This window comes from Macaca fascicularis, chromosome 9 (assembly GCF_037993035.2).
Source record: "Macaca fascicularis isolate 582-1 chromosome 9, T2T-MFA8v1.1".
Lineage (NCBI taxonomy): Eukaryota > Metazoa > Chordata > Mammalia > Primates > Cercopithecidae > Macaca > Macaca fascicularis.
Genome location: NC_088383.1, coordinates 72740093 through 72764621, shown reverse-complemented (window position 1 = coordinate 72764621; position 24529 = coordinate 72740093). Strand labels below are relative to the sequence as shown.

Sequence of the window (24529 nt, the reverse complement as noted above, 5' to 3'; positions counted from 1 at the left end):
AGTGAGCTGAGATCACCCCACCGTACTCCAGCCTGGGCGGCAAAGTGAGGATGTCTCAAAAAAAAAAAAAAACAGGCCGGGCGCGGTGGCTCACGCCTGTAATCCCTGCACTTTGGGAGGCCGAGGCGGGCGGATCACGAGGTCAGTAGATCGAGACCATCCTGGCTAACACGGCGAAACCCCGTCTCTACTAAAATACAAAAAATTAGCCGGGCGCGGTGGCGGGCGCCTGTAGTCCCAGCTACTCCGGAGGCTGAGGCAGGAGAATGGCGCGAACCCGGGAGGCGGAGCTTGCAGTGAGCCGAGATGGTGCCACTGCACTCCAGCCTGGGCGACAGAGTGAAGACTCCGCCTCAAAAAAAAAAAAAAAAAAAAAAAAACAGATGAGACACAGTGCTGGAGAGTGGTTGCACAACAATGTGAACGTATGCAACACTATTGAACTGTACACTTAAAATGGTTAAGATGATAAATATTATGTTATTTTACCATGATTAAAAAAAAGTAAAGAGAACTAATCAAAACACAAAGTGGGGTGTGATGCTGCTCACCTGTAGTCCCAGCCAATCAGGAGGCTGAGGTGGGAAGGAATTACTTGAGCCTAGGAGTTGAGTACAGCCTGGGCAACATAGGAAGAGCCCATCTCTTAGCCTGATCAGTATTAAGGTGTTGAGTGACAAACACTCTACATTCAAATTCAAATAAACAATCTGCTGCTTTTCTCATTTCAAAAAACAATTCAAGCCTTACTGGTGATATTTGTTGAAAAGGACTAATAGGCGCCAGGTGCAGGGGCTCACGCCTGTAATCCCAGCACTTTAGGAGGCTGAGGCAAGCGGATCACGAGGTCAGGAGATTGAGACCATCCTGGTCAACACGGTGAAACTCCATCTCTACTAAAAATACAAAAAAATTAGCCGGGCGTGGTGGCGGGCACCTGTAGTCCCAGCTATTCGGGAGGCTGAGGCAGGAGAATGGTGTGAACCCGGGAGGCAGAGCTTGCAGTGAGCCAAGATCGCGCCACTGCACTCCAGCCTGGGCAACAGAGCAAGACTCCATCTCAAAATAAATAAATAAGAAAAGGACTAATAGATATCAAATTCATTACTCCTAACTGAACAGTTTCATACAACTGAAAAACCTAATATATTCAGGGCAGCTAATATATTTCTAAAGGCAGGAATTAGAAAGTAAATATTGACCAGACACAGTGGCTCATGCCTGTAATCCCAGCACTTTGGGAGGCCAAGGCAGGAGGATAGCTTGAGCCCAAGAGTTTGTGACCAGCCTGGGCAACATGGTGAAACCCCATCTCTACAAAAAATACAAAAATTAGCCAGGTGTGGTGGCATGCACCTGTAGTCCCAACTACTCAGGAGGACCACTTGAGTCCAGGAGGTGGAGGCTGCAGTGAGCCATAATCCCGCCATTGCACTCCAGCTTGGGGGACAGTGAGACATGGTTTCCACAAAAAGTAAATATCATTACTAGAGTTTGCTTAAAAAAAAAAAAAAAAGAAAGAAAGAAAAAAAAAAAGACTTAGCGGCCGGGCGCAGTGGCTCAAGCCTGTAATCCCAGCACTTTGGGAGGCCGAGACGGGCGGATCACAAGGTCAGGAGATCGAGACCATCCTGGCTAACATGGCGAAACCCCGTCTCTACTAAAAACACAAAAAATTAGCCGGGCGAGGTGGCGGCGCCTGTGGTCCCAGCTACTCGGGAGGCTGAGGCAGGAGAATGGCGGGAACCCGGGAGGCGGAGCTTGCAGTGAGCTGAGATCTGGCCACTGCACTCCAGCCTGGGCGACAGAGCGAGACTCCGTCTCAAAAAAAAAAAAAAGACTTAGCCTAAAGAACATAGCTTCCAAATACTAAATATGGTAGCTTAGAAATAAAATAGTCATTAATAATTTGTTATATTCTATACAAAGTTTGAAGTCTGCATTAAGTTATTAAGGGCCCCATTCCTGAGGCTTATTATTCAAAAGGGTGGAAGTAAGAAAACTTCAATTTTAAAAACTAAGAAATAGGCCAGGTGCTGTGGCTCATACCTGTAATCCCAGCATTTTGGGAGCCCAAGGAGGATGGAGAGCCTGAGCTCAGGAGTTCAAGATCACCCTGGCTAACATGGTAAAACCCTGTATCCACTAAAAATGCAAAAAGTTTCCCGGGGATGGTGGCATATGCTGTAATCCCAGCTGCATGGGAGGCTGAGGCACGAGAATTACTTGAACCCAGGAGACGGAGGTTGCAGTGAGCCGAGATCATGCCACTGCACCCCAGCCTGGGAGACAGAGCAAGATTCCATCTCAAAAAAAAAAAAAAAAACCTAAGAAGTAATCCTTCAGAGGAAGAAATGTGCTTAACTGAGTGGTAAGGATTAAATGAGTTGCTGTGTGCGAAGTGTTAAGCCTAGCTCCTGCCACACGGTATTGCTCAACAAAAGTTACTCAGACTTGGCCGGGTGCGGTGGCTCACGCCTGTAATCCCAGCACTTTGGGAGGCCGAGGCGGGTGGATTATGAAGTCAGGAGTTCAAGACCAGCCTGGGCAATATGGTGAAACCCTGTCTCTACCAAAAATACAAAAATTAGCCGGACGTGGTGGCTGGCACATGCCTGTAGTCCCAGCTACTCCCGGGGCTGAGGGAGAAGAATCGCTTGAACCCAGGAGGCAGAGGTTGCAGTGAGCTGAGTTCATGCCACTGCATTCCAGCCTGGGCAACAGAGCGAGATTCCATCTCAAAAAAATCAAACAAACAAAAAGAAACAGTTATTCAGATTTTCTCCATTGTCTCATTTCCCTACATTTCCCTCTTATAATACCAACATAACCAAAATGAGTTTGACTGTTTTTAACACAAACATGAACAATATTTGAAATAACTGTATACACTTAAAAAGTAATTTTATAATCACTATCTTTTAAAACTTAAAACAGTTCAAGGAAAGGAAAAAGAAAACTGAAATTTAGAGTCCCTATAACATTATGGCTACTGTGCTAAGAACTAACATCTATCACTTCATTTAATTTGTTCAGGTAGGTTATTATTATCCTAATCTCACAGATAAGGGAAGTGAGGTTCAAAAATATTGAGTAATTTGACCAGGCTTGGTGGCTCATGCCTGTAATCCCAGCACTTTGGAAGGCCGAGGCAAGCGGATCATTTGAGCGCAGGAGTTCGAGACCAGCCTAGCAAACATGATGAAACCCAGTCTCTACTAAAAATATAAAAAATTAGCAGGGCATGCTAGCGCGTGTCTGTAGTCCCAGCTACACAGGAGGCTGAGGTGGAAGGATCACTTGAACCGGGGAGGTGGAGATGGCAGTGAGCCAAGATTGTGGCACTGCACTCCAGCTGGGAGGGCCAAGTGAGACTTCTGTCTCAAAAAATAAGTAAAATTTATATGGAAAGGCATAGGCCCCAGGAATATACTCTAAAACACTGAGGTGTCTAAAGCTTAATTTGGTAATTATGAAGTTTCTTATATCAAGTCTGTAAAATAAGCTTGATGTTTCCTTAGACCTAGGGGGCATCAGGAAAGGTGAAAATCCAATACTAAAATGATATTGCCTCTCCCTGGTGTTCCACTAACACTGAAGAAACACACAGAATTCCCATCTGTTCATAAATACCCTTCTGATCTTCAATGACCATGAGTAAAGATAAATAAGGAGTTGAAAGAAATGGCAAAAAAGAACCAAAGAACTTATCTTATTTTGGCACTATACAGCTCTGACTGGGGTCAACATCCAAGACAGGATGTACCACCAAAGGAAATGGATCTGCACAGAGAAATAAAAGCTGAGCCCAGGTCAGAAATGAAACAATGGCACACAAATAAGTTCTGTTTCCACAGAGAATGCATTTTTCTATATAAACTTTACCACGAGGCCGGGTGCGGTGGCTCACGCCTGTAATCCCAGTACTTTGGGAGGCCGAGGTGGGCGAATCACTTGAGGTCAGGAGTTCAGCCTGGCCAACATGGTGAAACCCTGTCTTTACTTAAAATACAAAAATTGCCGGGCACGGTGGCTCCTGTCTGTAATCCCAGCACTTTGGGAGGCAGAGGTGGGCGGATCACGAGGTCAGGAGATCGAGACCATCCTGGCCAACACGGTGAAACCCCATCTCTACTAAAAATACAAAAATTAGCTGGGCATGGTGGCAGGCACCTATAATCCCAGCTACTCAGGAGGCTGAGGAAGGAGAAGCACTTGAGCCTGGGAAGCGGAGGTTGCAGTGAGCCGAGATCGCACCACTGCACTCCAGCCTCGCTACAGAGCGAGACTCTGTCACAAAAAAAAAAAAAATTAGCAGGGTGTTGTGGCATGTGCCTGTAATCCCAGCTATTCAGGAGGCTAAAGCAGGAGAACTGCTTAAACCTGGGAAGTGGAGGTTGCAGTGAGCCAAAATCATGCTACTGTACTCCAGCCTTGGTGATAGAGCAAGACCCTGTCTCCAAAAAAAAAAAAAAAAAAAAAAAAGGAGCTAGGTGTGGTGGCACACGCTTGTAATCCCAGCTACTCAGGAGGCTGAGGCATGAGAATTGCTTTAACCCGGGAGGCAGAGGCTGCAGTGAGCTAAGATCGCACCACTGCACTCCAGCCTGGGTGACAGAACAAGGCTCTGCCTCAAATAAAAAAATAAAAATAAAAAAACTTTACTGTGAAACTACATTATCTACAAGATGTTTCTTCAGAAATTTCTTCTCAGGAGAAAATTAAAAATTTTTCTTCCAAGACTTAATAATTGTCACTCACTTCCTGCCAGCTTTATATCAGAAACTTTTAGCCAGGCACAGTGGCTCACACCTGTACTGTAATCCCAGCATTTTGGGAGGCTGAGGTGGGCGGATCACTCCAGGTCAGGAGTTCAAGACCAGCCTGGCCAAAATGGTGAAACCCCAACTGTACTAAAATTACAAAAATTAGCTGGACATGGTGGCAGACACCTGTAGTCCCAGCTACCTGGGAGGATGAAGTGGGAGAATCACTTGAACCCAGGAGGCAGAGGCTGCAGTGAGCCAAGTTCGCACCACTGCACTGTAGCCTGGGCCACAGAGCAAGAACTGACATCTTTCACTTTTCTGAGACAGTTCTGTCTCACAAAAAAAAAAAAAAAAAGAAAGAAAGAAAGAAAAAAAGAAACTTTCAAATATCCTAGAAAAAATGACACAGGTCACAAGAAAACAAAAATGTATTTTGCAAGAATACAATATAGGCTTACCTTGGCTTCTGTTTTCATTTAAAAACTCAAATGCTATTTTTAAAAAATGTGCTTTGTAGAAACATGTTTCTTGCTTTCAACATGGCACGGGAAGGTATTGCTACCATACAGCGCCAAAACACTAAAATATGGGTTACAGAAAAGCTTGTTAGTTTCATACCAACAATAATAGGGCTAGATTTCCTATTTGCAACAAGTTGTGTAACGAATATAACAGCTTTTCCTTAAAAGTCAGTTATCTATAGAGAATATTTATACAGACAAACTGAAAGAAATAAGAAAAATTCCAGAAGAGTGAGTTTTTTAAAAAACATTTTTGTACATTCTACCATCATACCTCCTGAATATACAAATATTCATGTATGTGCCTGATATAAGCCATAAAAATAAAATAATTCACAAATTTATTATATGAAATTATCCCTGAAACTAAGCAAAATTTGGATAAGTTTTTCTACAAATATAATCTCTGGGAGAAAAAGATAGAAAAGTAAGCCTTAAAGTGAATTCAATTTTTCTACTACTTCTCATTAAATATTAAAAATGTGTCCATATTTTTTAATATTGACAAACTAAATTAAAAACCTTAGTGAAGTACAAGGTATGGTAGCTCCTATCTAATAAGCTCAGCTACTTGGAAGGCTAAGGTGGGAGGACGGCTTGAGTGCAGGAGTTCCAGGCCAGCCTGGGCAACACAGTGAGAACCCAGATCTAGAATGAATGAATTAATGAATGAATTAATTAATGAATGAATAAAAAATAGGCTGGGCCCAGTAGCTCACACCTGTAATCCCAGCATGCTGGGAGGCCAAGGCGGGTGCATTACTTAAGGTCAGGAGTTCGAGACCAGATCGGTCGACAGGGTGAAACCCCATCTCTACTAAAAAAAAAAAAAAATACAAAAATTAGCTGGGCAAGGTGGCAGGCACCTGTAATCCCAGCTACTTAGGAGGCTGAGGCAGGAGAATCGCTTGAACCTGGGAGGCGGAGGTTGCAGTGAGTAGAGATGGCACTACCGCACTCTGTCTAGGCAACAGAGCGAGACTCCATCTCAAAAAAATAGTAATAAAAATAAAATAAAACAGACCAGGTGCAGTGGCTCATACCTGTAAGTCCCAGCAATTTGGGAGCGAAGCAGGCAGATCACTTGACCTCATGAGTTCCAAACCAGGCTACACAACACAGTGACAACTCATCTCTATGAAAAATACAAAAAAAATAGCCAGGCACAGTGGTGTGCACCTACAGTCCCAGCTACTCAGGAGGCTGAGGCAGGAGGATCACTTGAGCCCAGTGAGGTTGAAGCTGCAGTGAGTTGAGATCCCACCACTGCACTCCCACCTGGGAAAGCATTAGACCCTGTCTTAAAAATAAAATAAAACAACATAGATAGACAGAAAACCCAGTTTATCCTATATGTATAATTAAATATCAGATACAGTTATTATTTACATACACTATTGAGGATTTTTAATCTGATCAATTTTATTGAGTTAGCTTCTCCCCAATTTTAAGCGCAACCCCTCTCAGATGGCACATAACTATAAAAAACATTAAATACAGAATTTTATAGTCAAATCACATTTGTACCCAAAAGTAGGCTTTTCCCCCTTGTTTTAATTCATAAATTTATTCAACAGACTTGATTTTACAAATTCTAACCATCCTAGAATTTTCCTCATGTCAAGATATTACAAGCATTGTAACAGCCTATTCTAAGTGTTTTACCCACTGATAGTCAAGAGATTCCCCCTAAAAGTAAACAGCAAACTAGAAAACCATTGCCAGCTATATGATAAAGAATATATTTGAAGGCCGAGTGATGTGGCTCATGGCTGTAATCCCAGCACTTACAGAGGCCGAGGCCGGCACATCACCAAGATCAGGAGATCGAGACTAGCCTGGCCAACATGGCAAAACCCAGTCTCTACTAAAAAATGCAAAAACAAGCGGGGCATGGTGGTGCATGCCTGTACCCCACTTACTCGGGAAGCTGAGGCAGGAAAATCCTTGAACCCAGGAGGCGGAGGTTGCAATGAGCAGAGATCTTGCCAAAGCACTCCAGCCTGGGAGACAGAGTGAGACACAATCTCAAAAAAAAAAAAAAAAGAATATATTTGGCTGGGCGTGGTGGCATACACCTGTTATCTCGGCACTTTGGGAGGCCAAGAGAGGAGAATGACTTGAGCTCAAGAGTTTGAGACCAGCCTTGGCAACATGGTGAGGCCCCGTCTCTACAAGAAATACAAAGAATTAGCCAGGCATGGTGGTACATGCCTCTGGTCCCAGCTACTCAGGAGGCTGAGATGGGAGGATTGCTTAAGCCCAGAAGGTCAAAGCTGTAGTGAGTGGTGATCGTGCCACTGCACTCCAGCCTCTTTTTGGTTGTTGGAGATGGAGTCTCACTCTGTTACCCAGGCTGGAGTATAGTGGTGTGATCTCTGCTCACTGCAACCTCCGCCTCCTGGGTTCAAGCAATTCTCATGCCTCAGCGTCCAGAATAGCTGGGACTACAGGTGCACGCCACCACGCCCAGCTAATTTTTGCATTTTCAGTCGAGATGGGGTTTCACCATGTTGGCCAGGCTGGTCTCAAACTCCTGACCTCAGGTGATCCACCCGCCTCGGTCTCCCAAAGTGCTGGGGTTACAGGCGTGAGCCACTGCACCCAGCCTGCCACCCTCTTCTTTTTTTGAGACCCTGTCACTCCCACCAAAAAAAAGAATATTTTTACTACAAAGAGATTTAAAACATGTCAAAATAAGAAAAAAAATTGCACATGCCATAACAAAGATAGGCAAAGACATGAACAGTTAGAAATATGACTATCTTGAAAACCCAAAAGGGCTGGGCATGGTGGCTTACACCAAAACTTTGGGAGGCTGAGGCAGGCTGACCATTTGAGGCCAGTAGTTTGAGACCAGCCTGGCCAACATGGTGAAACTCTGTCTCTACTAAGAATACAAAAAATTAGCTGGGCGTGATAGCGCGTACCTGTAATCCCAGCTACTCAGAAGGCTGAGAGGGAAGAATCACTTGAATCCAGAAGGCGAAGGTTACAGTTGAGCCGGGATTGCGCCACTGCACTCCAGCCTAGGTGACAAAGCAAGGCTCTGTCTCAAAAAAAAAAAAAAAAAAAAAAAAAAAAAAAAAAAAAACACCAAAAGAATAAAAAACATATAATTAACAAAAGGATTTAGTGGCTCACACCTGTAATCCTAGCACTATGGGAGGCTGAGGACAGATCACTTGAGGCCACGAGTTCAAGACCAGCTAGGCCATGGAGAAACCTCATCTCTACCAAAAATATAAAATTAGTCACACATGGAGCCACACACATGTAATTCCAGCTACTGCGGAGGCTAAAGTGGAAGGATCATTTGAGCCCAGGAGGTCAAAGCCACAGTGAGCCAGTATCACACCCCTGCACTCCAGCCTGGGTGATACCTGTCTCAAAAAACAAACAAAAAAACTGTATGGTATCGGCCCAGGAATAAACAACTGAAAAGAACAGAGATATTCAAAAGTAAACACATGCAGGCTGGGCGCAGTGACTCGTACCTGTAATCCCAGCACTTTGGGAGGCCAAGGCGGATGGATCACTTGAGGTCCGGAGTTTGAGACCAGCATGGCCAACATGGTGAAACCCCGTCTCTACTAAAATTACAATAAATTAGCCAGGTGTAGTGGCATGCACCTGTAGTCCCAGCTACTCCGGAGGCTGAGGCAGAGAATCACTTGAACACTGGTGGCGGATGTTGCACTGAGCCGAGATCACACCATTGCACTCCAGCCTGGGCAACAAAAGTGAGACTCCATCTCCAAAAAACAAACAAAAAAAAGGAAACACAGGCATACATACATACACACACACATGGTGAATATACGGCAATTGAGAATATGATGAAGACAAGATTTAATATCATTAAAGACAGGATATTCAACAAATAGGCTTAGGTCAGTTACATATTTGTGGAGAAAAAGAGTACCTCCAAAAACATATAAAAATAAATTCCAAATCAATTAAAGGGCTAAATATGTTAAGCTAGTAAAGAGTTCGAATATAAAATATTTTTATAATTTTGGTATGGAGAGAGCCTTCTTTTTTTTTGAGACGGAGTCTCGCTCTGTCGCCCAGGCTGGAGTGCAGTGGCCGGATCTCAGTTCACTGCAAGCTCCGCCTCCCGGGTTTACGCCATTCTCCTGCCTCAGCCTCCCGAGTAGCTGGGACTACAGGCGCCCACCACCTCGCCCGGCTAGTTTTTTGTATTTTTTAGTAGAGACGGGGTTTCACCGTGTTAGCCAGGATGGTCTCGATCTCCTGACCTCGTGATCCGCCCGTCTCGGCCTCCCAAAGTGCTGGGATTACAGGCTTGAGCCACCGCGCCCGGCCCCGTAGAGAGCCTTCTTAAGCAAGCCTCAAAACCCAGAAACCATTAAGAAAAAAGATAGTTATGAAATTTTAGCACATCAACAGACACTATAGATGATGCAACAGATTGTAGAAAATATGTGCGACATGTGTTAAAAATACAGGGATACATAGACAGAGTTCCTATTAGTCAAAAGAAAAGTGAAGAGAGGTGTGCATAGTTAATGGGTACCAAAAAAAAATAGAAAGGCTGGGCATGGTGGCTTACCTCTGTAATCCCATCGCTTTAGGAGGCCAAGGCAACAGATCAGTTGAGGCCAGGAGTTTAAAACTAGCCTGGCCAACATGGTGAAACCCTGTCTCTACTAAAAAATACAAAAATTAGCTGGGCATGGTGGTACCCACCTGTAATCCCAACTACTTGGGAGGCTGAGGGACAAGAATCGCTTCAACCCGGGAGGCAGAGGTTGCAGTGAGCCGAGATCACACCACTGCACTCCAGTCTGGGCGACAGAGCGAGACTATCTCAAAAAAAAAAAAAAAAAAAAAATAGAAAGAATGAGTAAGAGGGAGTATTTGATAGCACAAATGCTTAATAATTTGTAAGTCAATAATTTAATTGTACATTTTAAAATAACTATGAGTATAATTGTTCATAACACAAATAATGAATGCTGAGGGGATAAATTCCCCATTTTACATGATGTGATTATTACGCAATGCATGCCCATATCAAAACATCTCATGTACCCAATAAATATACACACCTACTATGTACCCACAAAAAAATACATATATTTTTAAAAATAAAGCCGAGCATAGTGGCTCACACCTGTAATCCCAGCACTCTGCAAAGCTGAGGTAGGCAGATTGCTTGAGGTCAGGAATTCCAGAACAGCCTGGGCAACATAGCAAAACTCTGTTTCTACAAAAAATACAAAAATTAGCTGGTCATGATGGCTCACACTGTGGTCCCAGCTACTCGGGACGTTGAGGTGGGATGATCACCTGAGCTTGGGAAATTGAGGCTGTAGTGAGCGAAATCACTCCAGCCTGGGCAACAAAGACATCTCTCTCCAAAAAAAAAGGCCCAGCACAGTGGCTCACACCTGTAATCCCAGCACATTGGAAGGCCAAGGCGAGAGGATCACTTGAGGCCAGGAGTTCGAGACCATCCTGGCAAACATGGTGAAACCCTGTCTCTACTAAAAATACAAAATTAGCCGGGGGTGGTGGCAGGTTCCTGTAATCCCAGCTACTTGGGAGACTGAGGCAGGAGAACTGCTTGAACCCAGGAGGCGGAGGCTGCAGTGAGCCGAGATTGCGCCACTGCACTCCAGCCTAGGCAACAGCGAGACTCCATCTCCAAAAAAAAAAAAAAATTACTTCAAGCTCCATTCATGTATCCTCAGCAAACTAACACAGGAACAGAAAACCAAATACCGCATGTTTTCACTTAAAAGTGGGAGCTAAACAATGAAAACACATGGACACAGGGAAGAGAACAACACACACTAGGGCCTGTGCGGGGGTGGGGAGAGCATCAGGATAAACAGCTAATGTATGCACGGCTTAATACCTAGGTGATGAGTTAATAGGTACAGCAAACCACCATGGCACACATTTATGTAACAAGCCTGCATATCCTGCATGTGTATCCAGGAACTTAAAATTAAATTAAATTCTTAAAAAAAAATACAAAAATTATCTGGGCGTGGTGGCAGGTGCCTGTAATCTTGCCTCTTCAGGAGGCTGAGGCACAAGAACCATTTGAACCTGAGAGGCGGAGACTACAGCGAGCTGAGCTCACACCACTGCACTCCAACCTTGACAACAGAACGAGACTCTGTCTCAAAAAAAAAAAAAACTTAAAAAAATGTTTTCAGAGAATAAATGTAGCTTTGATACAAAAGGAAAAACTGAAATGGGCCCAGGGAGGGGGGAGGGGTAGAATGGGAAGAAAAAAGCCCAGTTACAAAATAAGCAAAGAATAAGCAATTCCACTGAAAGAAATACAGCCAAAAAAGAAATAAAAAGATGTTAGGCCAGGCATAGTGGCTCACACCTGTAATCTCAGCACTTTGGGAGGCCAAGGAGGGCAGATCACGTAAGGTCGGGAGTTCGAGACCAGCCTGACCAACATGGAGAAACCCGTCTCTACTAAAAATACAAAATTAGCCGGGCGTGGTGGCGCACACCTGTAATCCCAGCTACTCAGGAAGCTGAGGCAGGAGAATTGCTTCAAACCAGAAGGTAGAGGTTATGGTGAGCCGAGATCGCGCCATTGCACTCCACCCTGGGCAACAAGAGAGAAACCTTGTCTCAACAACAACAAATATAAATTAGCCAACTATGGTGGCACATGCCTGTAATCCCAGTTACTTGGGAGGCTGAGGCAAGAGAATCACTTGAACCCAGGAGGCAGAAGTTGCAGTGAGCTGAGATCATGCCACTGCACTCCAGCCTGGGCAACAGAGACAGACTCTGTCTAAAAATAATAATAATAAATAAAATAAATAAAAAATAATAATAAATATGGAAAATGTTCAACTTCATATCAAATAAATGGAAATTTAAAATGAAATCACTTGGCCAGGTGCAGTGGCTCACACCTGTAATCCCAGCACTTTGGAGGGCTGAGGTGGAAAAATTGCTTGAGCTCAGGAGTTCAAGATCAGCCTGGGCAATATAGTGAGACCTCATCTCCTCAAAAAAATTAAAGATTAGGCTTTCTCTTCCTGGTTCCTAGCAGAGTCAGGAAAAGCTTTGTTGAGAGGGCAGGGTGAAAAACACTTTTTAAAAATTAGCTGGGCATGGTGGTGCACATCTGTAGTTCCAGCTACTCGGGAGGCTGAGGTGAGAGGATTGTTTGAGTCCAGGAGGTAAAGTCTACAGTAAGCTGTGATTGCACAACTGCACTCCAGCCTAGGCGACAAAGTAAGACCCTGTCTCAAGAAATAAAAATAAGGCAGTGGTTCGCACCTGTAATCTCAGCACTTCGGGAGTGCAAGGTGGACGGATCATCTGAGGTCAGGAGTTTGAGACCAGCCTGGCTGACATGGTGAAACCCCATCTCTACTAAAAATACAAAAATTAGCCGGGCTTGGTGGCAGGTGCCTGTAATCCCAGCTACTCAGGAGGCTGAGGCCGGAAAATTGCTTGAACCGGGGAGGCAGAGGTTGCAGTGAACCGAGTTGTGCCACTGCACTCCAGCCTTGGTGACACAGCGAGACTCCATCTCAAAACATTAATAAATAAAAATAAATAAATAAAATGAGATCACCTGTCTTCTCTTTTTAGCAGCAGGGTCTCACTCTCACTCTGACATCCAGGCTGGAGTGTAGTGGCATGATTTAGCTGACTGCAACCTCAAATACCAGGGCTCAAGTGATCTTCCTGCCTCAGCCCCTCAAGTAGCCAGGACTATAGGTGCATGCTGCCAGACCCAGCTAATTTTTAAAATTTTTTGGTAAAAAATTAGCCAGGGCCGGGCACAGTGGCTCACGCCTATAATCCCAGCACTCTGGGAGGATGAGGCAGGGTGGATCGCCTGAGGTCAGAATTTTAAGACCAGTCTGGCCAACATGGTGAAACTCCCTCTCTACTAAAAGTACAAAAATTAGCTGGGCATGGTGGCTCACGCCTGTAATCCCAACTACTTGGGAGGCTGAGGAAGGACAATCGCTTGACCCAGGAGGCAGAGGTTGCAGCGAACTGTGATTGCACCACTGCACTCCAGCCTGGGTCACAGAGCGTGACTCCATCTCAAAAAAAAAAAAAAAATTAGCCAGGCCTGGTAGCTGGCGCCTGTAATCTCAGCTACTCAGGAGGCTGAGGCAGGCTAATCGCTTGAACCTGGGGGCAGAGGTTGCAGTGAACTGAGATTATGACACTGCACTCTTGCCTGGGAGACAGAGCGAGACTCCATCTCAAAAAAAAAAAATTTTTTTTTGGTAGAGGCCAGGCAGGTGGCTTACACCTGTAATCCCTGCACTTTGGGAGGCCGAGACAGGCAGATCACCTGAGGTCAGGAGTTTGAGACCAGCCTAGACAACATGGTGAAACCCTGTCTCTACTAAAAATACAAAAATTATCTGGGTATGGTGGGGTGTGCCTGTAGTCCCAGCTACCGGGAGGCTGAAGCATGAGAATCACTTGAACCCAGGAGGTGGAGGTTGCACTCCAGCCTGGGCGATGAAGCAAGACTAATCTCAAAAAACCAAAACAAAACAAAACTGCACGTATTTCTTTTTTTCTTTTCTTTGAGACACAGTGTCTGTCAGTCACCCAGTCTGGAGTGCAGTGGTGGGATCATGGCTCACTACAGCCTCAACTTCCCAGGCTCAAGCGATCCTCTTGCCTCAGCCTCCTAAGTAGCTGGGATTACAGGTGCATGCCACCACATCCTGGCTAAATTTTTTAATTTTTTTGTAGAGACAGTGTTTCTCTATTTTGCCATACCCAGGATGGTCTTGAACTTGTGGGCTCCAAAGTGCTGGGATTATAGGCGTTAGCCACCACATTCAGCCTAATATGTGTTATAATGCAATTGTACTCTTCCACTTTTTTCTAAATCAGAGAAGCATTTATTAAATGCCCCAGCAGTGCAGCTGAAGACAGAAAAATTAAACAGTAATATAGCAAACCAAATATAGGAAGCACCTAAATAAAACACCTGAATCACTTATCCTTAGTACAAGTAGGAAGTATAAGTACAGTTTAAGGTAAACAAGTAATCAGTTTGTATTCTATCATCTATCAGTAAATAGCCTCTTGACAAAACTGGTTTCCCAAAATTAGCTGAGGGCATCTATAACTCTACAGTAATTATTAAATATAACTTGGCAATGTGGTACAGTATAAGGAACAGTTAACTGGAAACCAGGACATCTGGGACATTGCAGCTATGTGACTTTGGGTAAGTCATTTAAAAGTTCTCTAGGCAGCCAGGCACGGTGGCTCACACCTGTAATCCCAGCACTTTGGGAGGCCGAGGCGGGTGAATCACCTGAGGTCGGGAGTTCGACACCAGCGTGACCAACATGAGAAACCCCGTCTCTACTAAAAATACAAAATTAGCCGGACGTGGTGGTGCATGCCTGTAATTCCAGCTACTCGGGGGGCTGAGGCAGGAGAATCGCTTGAACCCGAGGGCCGGAGGTTGCAGCGAGCCGAGATCGCACCATTACACTCCAGCCTGGGAAACAAGTACGAAACTGTGTCTCAAAAAAATAAAAATAAAAAAGTTCTCTAGGCTTGCCGGGCACAGTGGGTCATGCCTGTAATCCCAGTACTTTGGGAGGCCAAGGTGGGCAGATCACTTGAGGTAAGGAGTTCGAGACGAGCCTGACCAATATGGTGAAACTCTGTCTCTACTGAAAATACAATGATTAGTCGGTCGTGGTGGTGGGCGCCTGTAGTCCCAGCTACTCAGGAGGCTGAGACAGGAGAATTTCTTGAACCTGGGAGGTGGAGGTTGTAGTGAGCCAAGCCAAGATTGTGCCACTGCACTCTAGCCTGGGCGACAGAGCGAGACTCCATCTCAAAAAAAAAGAAAAAGAAAAAAAAGAAAAAAAAAAGTTCCCTAGGCTTTAGTTTCCTCAATATAAAATGAATGGAATGGACTGTTGACCTCTGAGCATTCTAGTAAGTCTAGAACTGATTATCAATACTTCATTAATGGTATTTGTCATTCTCCCTTAGGTTTTGGGGGATTCTTTTTTTTTTTCTTATCAGTAGAAATAGGGTCTCACTCCATTGGCCAGGCTGGTCTTGAACTCCTGGCCTCAAGCAATCCTCCTGCCTTAGCCTCCTAAAGTGCTGGAATTACAGACCTAATCTCACTCAGATTTTTAAAGAAGCCATTTACAAAGATATAAAATTTGGGGGCCAGATGTGGTGGCTCATGCCTACTTTGGGAGGCCGAAGCGGGTCAATCATCTGAGGTCAGGACTTCGAGACCAGCCTGCCCAACATGGTGAAACCCTGTCTCTACTAAAAATACAAATAAGTATCTGGGTGTGGTGGTGAGCGCCTATAATCCCAGCTACTGGGGAGGCTGAGGACAAGAGCAAAACTCCGTCTCAAAAAACAAACAGGTTGGGTGCATCATGCACATATTTAGCATCATGCTAACATTCACATTAGTTCCTCATATGTAGTGTAAATATCTGAGGGAGAAAATATATGAATAAATAAACAGATACCCCTATCCATTTATACCTTCCAAGTCCCACCCAGAATTCTGGTCTCCCGGCCAATTCCACCTGCAACCTCTCCCCACTTCCTCCACACCAAGACTCCCTCTCTCCCTACAAAAGAAAGAAATCTTTCTTAGTATATTAGAATCACATAAATTTCCGACACCAATCTCTAATCTACCATTTACTAGCTCAATAATCTTTGGTAACTTCCTGAACTTTTTAAGCCTCAGTTTTCTTTAAAACTAAAGTAACTAGTACCAGCTGCAGAGCAGAGTGTTGTTATAAGATAAAATGAGATAATGTGCCTGGCACATTAATAATCACTCAATGAATGTCAGCTATTATTATTATTGCCTTAAGACTGTTGTAATATTTATTTACTTACTTATTGATTTATTTTGAGACAGAATCTTGCTCTGTTGCCTACGTTGGAGTGTAGTGGCATGATTTCGGCTCACTGTAACCTCTACTTCCTGGGTTCAAGTGATTTTCCTGCCTCAGCCTCCCGAGTGGCTGGAATTACTGGCAGGCATCACCATGCCCAGCTAATTTTTGTATTTTTAGTAGAGACGGTGTTTCACCATGTTACCCAGGCTGATCTCGAACTCCTTAAGTGATCCGCCCACCTCAGCCTCCCAAAGTGGTGGGATTACAGGTCTGAGCTGCTGTGCCTGGTCCATATTTATTTACATTTACAGTAAAGGAGTACTAAAAAAAACTAATAGGACCAGCGAGGTGGCTCACACCTATAATCGTAGCACTTTGGGAGGCTGAGGAGGGAGGCTCACTTGAGCCCAGGTGCGCGAGATCAGCATGAGCAACATAGGGAGATCCTGTCTCTAGAAAAAGTACAAAAATTAGCCAAGCACCTGTAGTCCCAGCTCTTGGAGAGGATGAAAAGCAAGAGGATTCCTTAAACCCAGGTGACTGAGGCTGCAGTGAGCCGTGATTACTCCACTGCACACCAGCCTGGACGACAGAGAATGCGTCTTAAAAAAAAAAAAAAGGTTTAATTTATGAACTGACCAGTGAATTTTCTTCTCAAACTTCCATTCTTTTATCTCTTCTGAGAAACTTACTATGTGTTTCACTAATGCAGCACAGTTTAGAGTTTGCTTAACACTTTGTAATTTTGAAAACTCTTAGGCTGGGCATGGTGGCTCAAGCCTGTAATCCCAGCACTTTGGGAAGCCAAGCTGCCAAGGCAGGAGGATTGCTGGGTATCATAGCCAGATCAGCTTAGGCAACATAGCAAGGCCTCGTCTCTAAAAAAAAAATTTTAATAATTAACTGGGCGTGGATACATGCACCTGTGGTCCTATCTACTCGGGAGGCTGAGGTGGGAGGATAGCTTGGGCCCAGGAGGTTGAGGTAGCAGTGAGCTGTGATGACACCACTGCACTCCAGCCTGAGCAACAGAGTGAAAACCTGTCTCAAAAAAAAAAAGAAAAGAAAATTCTTACTTTTGAGAGGCTGAGGCGGGAGTATCACTTGAGCCCAGGAGTTTGAGACCAGCCTGGCAACATAGCAAGACCCCATCTCCAAAAAAAAATCAGCTGGGCATGGTGGCCCTCACCTGTAGTCTCAGCTCTATTCAGGAGACAGAGGTATGAGGATGGTTGGAGCCCAGAAGGTTGAAGTTGCAGTGAGCCATGATCTTGCCACTGCATTCCAGCCTAAGTAACACAGTGAGACCCTGTTGCAAAAAAAAAAAAAAAAAGACAATTCTTTGTCCTGTCAACTACTATATAAAACTCTTCGGGGGCAGAATCTTGTCTCATACTTTCATGTTAATATATTGTGCTTATTACATTGTTAAGTATCTTTTTCTCTATCAGTCTGCCCTCATAGGGTCTGAGTAATTCCAAGGCAGAGATCAAGTTCTACCTGTATTTGTATCCTGAAGGCTTGGCAATCAGACACAAATAGGTCCCAATAAATATTAAGTGGATAAATGAATTAATCTTTTTTCCCTGCAATGCCTGACACAGTACTTTACACATAACAGGAGTTCAGTAGAGCTTGTTATTGGATTCATGCAGAAATCTTTTGGACTCAACCACCACACAAAGCTTTATCTTGCCTCAGAAAAGCACTTCTATTTTAAAGTTTAGCTGCTGACATTACAAATTAGGTTTTACTCTAACATATATCAAATAAATGGGTTCAGTGACTAACCACATCAAGACCAGCTGAAGAAGGATTTTAAAAGCCTTTTTTTTTTCTTTTTTTTTTTTTTTTTTTGAGACGGAGTCTCGCTCTGTCGCCCAGACTGGAGTGCAATGGTGCGATCTCGGCTTACTGCAATCTCCGCCTCCCGGGTTCAAACGATTCTCCTGCCTCAGCTTTCCGATAGCTGGGATTGCAGGCGCGCGCCACCATGCCTGGCTAATTTTTGCATTTTTTTAGTGGAGACGGGGTTTCACTATGTTAGCCAGGCTGGTCTCGAACTCCTGAGCTCAAGCAATCCGCCCGCCTCCGTCTCCCCAAGTGCTAGGATTACAGGCGTGAGCCACCGCGCCCAACCAAAAAGCCATTATACTAATTAATGCATTTGTCAACCTCAACATGAAAAAATCCAGTTATATAATCACGAGAGGTTATCCTTTTCAAATTTATACTTACAAAAGATAGAAAAATGATCACAAAACTCGTATCTGTCGATTGAAATAAATTATTTTTATGACTGACTTGAAGCCATTGTTTTCACTACAAATAACAGTTAACCAGAAAAGTGGTCCACACCTATTTCCAGAAAACACTCCTTAAGACTTAAAGACTAGATGTTTTCCCCTCTCAGTGATTTTAACTCCTGAGAGACACCTTTTATTTCAACATTGAGACATTCAAAACATGTTCGGTCTCCTAAAATAAAATTTAATTCATTTCTTAAAAGGCAACTAGCTTGATAGGCACACTTTAGGAACACTAGGTTTTACATCCAAATAATTAAAACCATCCCTAGATTTAGTGTTCAGCCTGCTGCTGCAATTAAAAAAAAAAAAATTGGTTTTTTAGTTACATTTTTGGAAGGTTTAAGTGTCGTATTCCACATTTTTTCACCATATCATCTAACCTGACTACCTTGCATATATTTCATAAGCACATCGTAAAGAAATTGTACACTTGAATGAGTCTGGGAAGAAACGTAAGCTTAGCACACACCCCCTTCTTCCAACTCAATACGCTTCAGAGGAAGCAACCTTAGTGTTTTTTTCTTCTCAAGAATCGCTCTCTCCCGCCCCCCCACCCTGCGCTTTATTTTAGAATAGCAATCATTCATTATCCTACTCGTAGTTTCTCAGCGAAAAGAACCATCCCAACTAATACTAGTTCACCAGGACTTCCCTTTCGCATCTCAGAGTGTCCGTGGGGAATTTCTCCGGAAAGAGGGAAAGGAGGCAGTGACGGTCTGGGACGCCACCATTCCCGCCACGCCATGTAGGACCCAGATCCTGGCGCGCGGTCCCCGACCAGCCTCAGGCAGAGCCCGGGGATCTGTAAAGATCTGATCCCTTCTCCTCCCTCCACCTCCTAACCAGTGAAAAGAAAACTGGGCCCAGCCTCTGTGCTCTCATTCAACATACCCTCCTCCTCGCTGTACCCCATTTCTTCCCACTTCTTTCCCAATGTAGCCTGGTCCCTTTATCCAGTTCCGAGTCTCCGTAAACACCCTGCTCCCAACACACACACCCCTCCACGCTCCAGCCCGCGCCCCTTGAACCCCACTACACCCGGGTCCCTCCCCCTGGACCTCCCAGCAGCTCTAGCCCTCCCTGCGTGCCCTAGAGCAGACCGGCGCCGCGTCCCTGTACCCACAGGACCCAGGTCCTGCCCCACACGTCACACTCAGGTCCATTCCTCCCGCGACCTAACCTTCCCCGCGCCCCCTCCCCAAGCGCTACCCCCTACACCCGGTTACCCCCGGCCCCGCCCCCCTGAGGGTGTCGCACTCACCGCTTCTGCCGCCGCATACTTAACCGCCGCGGCTGCTATAGCTACAGGGAGCCAAGGCAACCAGCTCTCGCGACACTTTCCTTGGCCACGGCGAGAGCAGACGAGAAGAGACTCTCGCAAGAAAGTAAATGAGTCAGGCTGGAAACGGCGAAGTATATCTCGCGATAGCAGAGTTTAAAATGGCGGACTCAAGGCGTTTTATGGGTGGCCCGGAAAGGCATGGAGGTGGGGCGCGGGCGAGGATGAAGCTTAAATTGGCCGGGAGTCGGAAAACGATTGCAGGCGGGACCGTCCGAAGGGGCTGAGGAAACTTAGCCTGGCAGACCCTACACTGGGATAACTTTAGGGATATGGTCTTCTTTTCCCAATTTCCTCAAACTTAGAGCAGCGTCACCTTTAGCTGAAGGTTCGTTTTCCCAGCATTTTCCTTCTCCAGGCGGAGTAGTTGGAGACAGGGCAAGCCAGAAACTGACCTTCCCATCTCCTCATTCCGTTCCATCAAGAACTTTTCATCGTTCTTTCGCTTCATAGAAACGTTTGTCCATGGGTGCCCTGCCCCATCAGTTAGCCCCAGCAATAGAGGAAGTTACCCAAAAAAAATTTTTTTGTATTGACCTTGGATGCAGAAAGGAACCGCATTGGTGTGTGATTTGAATTTTGCAACTGTTGCTTCCTGCCCTGTGGCCACGTCCCCCTTACTTGGTGACTCTCAGCACTTAGTTGTGGGGCTTTTTCTCTCTGCTCTCAGACAACTATAAAAGCAGACTAATTGAACAGCATCTAGAACAGAAGGTGGATTTAAAGAACATTGGTCGGCCGGGCGCTGTGGCTCACGCTTGTAATCCCAACACTTCGGGAGGATGAGGCGGGAGGACTGCTTGAGCCCAAATGTTCGAATCCAGCCTGGCCAACATGGTGAAACCCCGTCTCTACAAAAAATACAAAAATGAGCCGGGCATGGGCCGTAGCGGTGTCTCACGCCTGTAATCCCAGCACTTTGGGAGGCCGAGGCTAGCGGATCACGAGGTCAGGAGATCGAGACCATCCTGGCCAACACAGTGAAAACCGGTCTCAGTCTCTACTAAAAATACAAAAGTTAGCTGGGCGTGGTGGCATGTGCCTGTAATCCCAGCTAATCGGGAGGCTGAGGCAGGAGAATTGCTTGAACCAGGGAGTTGGAGGCTGCAGTGAGCCGAGATCACGCCACTACACTCCAGCCTGGCGACAGAGGGAGACTTCGTCTCAAAAAAAAAAAAAAAAAAAAAAAAAAATGAGCCGGGCGTAGTCGCGTGCCTGTAGTCCCAGCAACTCGGGAGGATAAGGTGGGAGAATCCCTTGAGCTGGGAGGTGGGGGTTGCAGTGAGCTATGATCACACCACTGCACTCCAACAAACATAACAAGACTCTGCCTCAAGAAAGAGAGTGTAAGAGAGAGAAAAAAATATTTCAACATATAACCAATGTTATTAACAAGATAGCTTACATTCTTTTTTTCGTACTAAGTTTTCAAAATTTGGTGTTTATACTTGGAGCACATCTCATTAAGGACTGGGAGCATTTTAAGAGCTCAAAAGCCACATGCAACTAGTGATGACAGTATCGGACAGCGCAGACCTAGACTCTAGAGTAATGAATGAGCACTCTGGATGACTGGGGGGGGGTATCATGGGTGTGTGGTGTATGTAAAAGAAACCCTTGAAATTGCTAACTCAAATGGCTGCAGAGGCTAGGCAAGTAACAAAGATGACCTGACATAGGGACTAGGACCCACTGGAGACTACAAACTCCTATCTAAAAGAGCCACTTTTCCTGAATTTTAAAACACAGTGATACCAAACAAGATGTCTGAGCAGGACACACAGCTAACTCTGTGGCCAATGTACTGCCTCAGTGAACCATGGTATTCAAATATCTGAAACGCAAGGATTTTGTTTTGTTTTTCTTTTTTTTTTTTTTTTTGTTTTTTTGTTTTTTTTTTTTTTGAGACGGAGTCTCGCTCTGTCGCCCAGGCTGGAGTGCAGTGGCCGGATCTCAGCTCACTGCAAGCTCCGCCTCCTGGGTTCACGCCGTTCTCCTGCCTCAGCCTCCCGAGTAGCTGGGACTACAGGCGCCCGCCACCTCGCCCGGCTAGTTTTTTGTATTTTTTTTAGTAGAGACGGGGTTTCACCGTGTTAGCCAGGATGGTCTCGATCTCCTGACCTCGTGATCCGCCCGTCTAGGCCTCCCAAAGTGCTGGGATTACAGGCTTGAGCCACCGCGCCAGGCCTGTTTTTCATTTTTTTGAGACAGGGTCTCTCTGCCATTCATGATCTCAGCTCACTACAACTTCCACCTCTCCCACTCAAGCGATCCTCCCACCTCACCTCCCAAGTAAGGGGGACTACAGACACCTACCACTACACCTGGCTAATTCTTGTAGAAAGGGTATTTTAACAGAAGAGTAGTAACTAGGCAAAGGGATGGCAAACCTTGAAAATCTGACCAGATTTCTTGCTGGGTCCTGTACAAGTGTGTGCACTTTAAGCCACCATTGCAATTTAGGATTATAATTTAACTTCTAAGTAGAATTTCCTACTGAGGAGGTAATTTTACAGCCATCCTGGGCTCCCTGTAAATTAATAAGCTGATATCATGATTTTTTATTATAGTTAAAATTTTAGACATTCTGAGCTTAAAATAATTATTTCCAGGTTTTCAAAGTTGTTGACCAGCAGACTCCAGACATTTTTTCTCCAACTTTAAGAGAAGGCATATATATAGAGAGAGAGAGAGAGAGAGAGTTTTTTTGTTTGTTTGTTTGTTTGTTTTGAGACAAGGTCTCACTCTTTCACCCAGGCTGGAGTTCAGTGGCGTGATCTCAGCTCAATACAACCTCCACCTCCCGGTTTCAAGCAATTCTTTTGCCTCAGCTTCCAAAGTAGCTGGGATTACAGTTGCGTGCCACTGTGCCCAACTAATTTTTTTGCATTTTTAGTAGAGACAGGGTTTCGCCATGTTGGCCAGGCTGGTCTCGAATTTCTGGCTTCAAGTGACCTGCCCACCTGGGCCTCCCAAAGTGCTGGGATTACAGGTGTGAGCCACCACACCTGCCCTACGAGAAGGCTTTTAATTATTTTATGGTTGACTGAAAGCTCTTTGTCACAGAAAAGTTATTTGTCTTTGTACTACTTTTGCCTGATACAGGACCTGGTATATGGAAGGCACATAATATTTGTTAAAGGAACATAGTCCTTAAACTTTTGAGGGGCTCACGGACTTAAAACCTGAGAATCTGATGAAGGCTAAGGCTTATACAGATCTTAACTGTGCCCTATCCATATTCCCTCAAACTACCCCAGAGTTCAACTCAACTTTGGTAGACAGATCTTGTAAAGGCCCAGAACTTCTTACCTCAAACACCTGAGTACCTCTGTGTGGAAGTGCTAGTGGAGTTAACATTACAAGAGACAATCTGCAATCAATGAGAGATGGGATTTGGTAGCTAAATATTCCAGTTCCTCATCCCCTTAGTGGAGTCAGTCTGAGGCATATTCTACTGTAATGTTTCTCAAAATTTTCTAGCATATGATAATCACCTAGAGAGATTAATATGACACAGATTCCAGCCAGGCTCAGTGGCTTACACTTGTAATCACAGCACTTTTGGAGGTTGAGGCAGAAGGATTACTTGAGCCCAGGAGACCAGCCTGGGCAATATGATGAGACTTTGTGAACATGGTGGCACACATCTGTGGTCCCAGCTACCTCAGAGGCTGAGGTGGGAGGATCACTTGAGCCTGGGAGGTTGAGGCTGCAGTGAGCCAAGACTGCATCATTGTGCATCAGCCTGAGTGACAGAGGGGGAGAGTCTGTCTCCAAAAAAAAATGAAAGAAAAAAGATAGAGATTCCTGGGCCCAAGAGTATGCATTCTAACCAAGCTCCTGGGAATACTGATGCTGCTGCTAATCCATGGATCACATTTTTGGAGTTTTTTTTTGTTTTTTTTTTTTTGAGATGGAGTTTCACTCTTGCTGCCCAAGCTGGAGTGCAATGGCCCGCATGACCTCGGCTCACTGCAACCTCGCCTCCCGGGTTCAAGTGGTTCTCCTGCCTCAGCCTCCCAAGTAGCTGGGATTACAGGCATGTGCCACCACACCCAGCTAATTTTGTATTTTTAGTAGAGACGGGGTTTCGCCATGCTGGTCAGGCTGGTCTCCAACTGCTGACCTCAGGTGATCCACCCACCTCAGCCTCCCAAAATGCTGGGATTACGGGCATGAGCCACCATGCCCAGCCTAGACCACATTTTGAGTAGCGTTGTTTCTAAGACTCCCCAGTGGGATTCAGCCCCAATAGCTCAAAGGGACTTTTGGCTTTCCTCTCACTCCCTTATACTGTTTGGATTTCTTGGGATCATATCCCAAATGAACTGGTCTTGCAACCAAATCTTTCTTTCAGAGTCTGTCTAGGGTGGGTGGGAGAATACAAACTATGACAACCCTCTCCTTAGGAAAAAGTATAGAGGGGTGGGTGCGGTGGCTCACGCCTATAATCCTAGCGCTTTAGGAGGCCAAGGTGGGTGGATCACAAGGTCAGGAGTTCAAGACCAGCCTGGCCAACATGGTGAAACCCCATCTCTACTAAAAATACAAAAAAATTAGACGGGCATGGTGGTGGGCACCTGCAACCCCAGCTACTCGGGAGGCTGGAGCAGGAGAATCGCTTGAACCCAGGAGGCGGAGATCTCAGTGAGCTGAGATGCACCACTGCACTCCAGCCTGGGTGACAGAG

General features: G+C 45.1%; 1 protein-coding gene across 33 annotated transcripts in view; it reads right to left on the bottom strand.

The window, feature by feature from the left end:
• The window catches only part of USP54 (ubiquitin specific peptidase 54), a 117931-nt gene extending 98111 nt beyond the window's left edge, over positions 1-19820 (bottom strand). For 31 of the 33 annotated variants that reach the window (XR_012417779.1, XR_012417780.1, XR_012417783.1 and 28 more), the window contains exon 1: positions 19759-19820. The gene's annotated coding sequence lies outside the window, so the exon portion shown is untranslated. Of the gene's footprint in view, positions 1-8220; positions 8340-8787; positions 8879-19388; positions 19516-19758 lie in introns of those variants that run through there. The other 2 variants (XM_074001773.1, XM_074001761.1) reach the window with 2 other exon arrangements.
• Positions 19821-24529: the final 4709 nt, after the last annotated feature.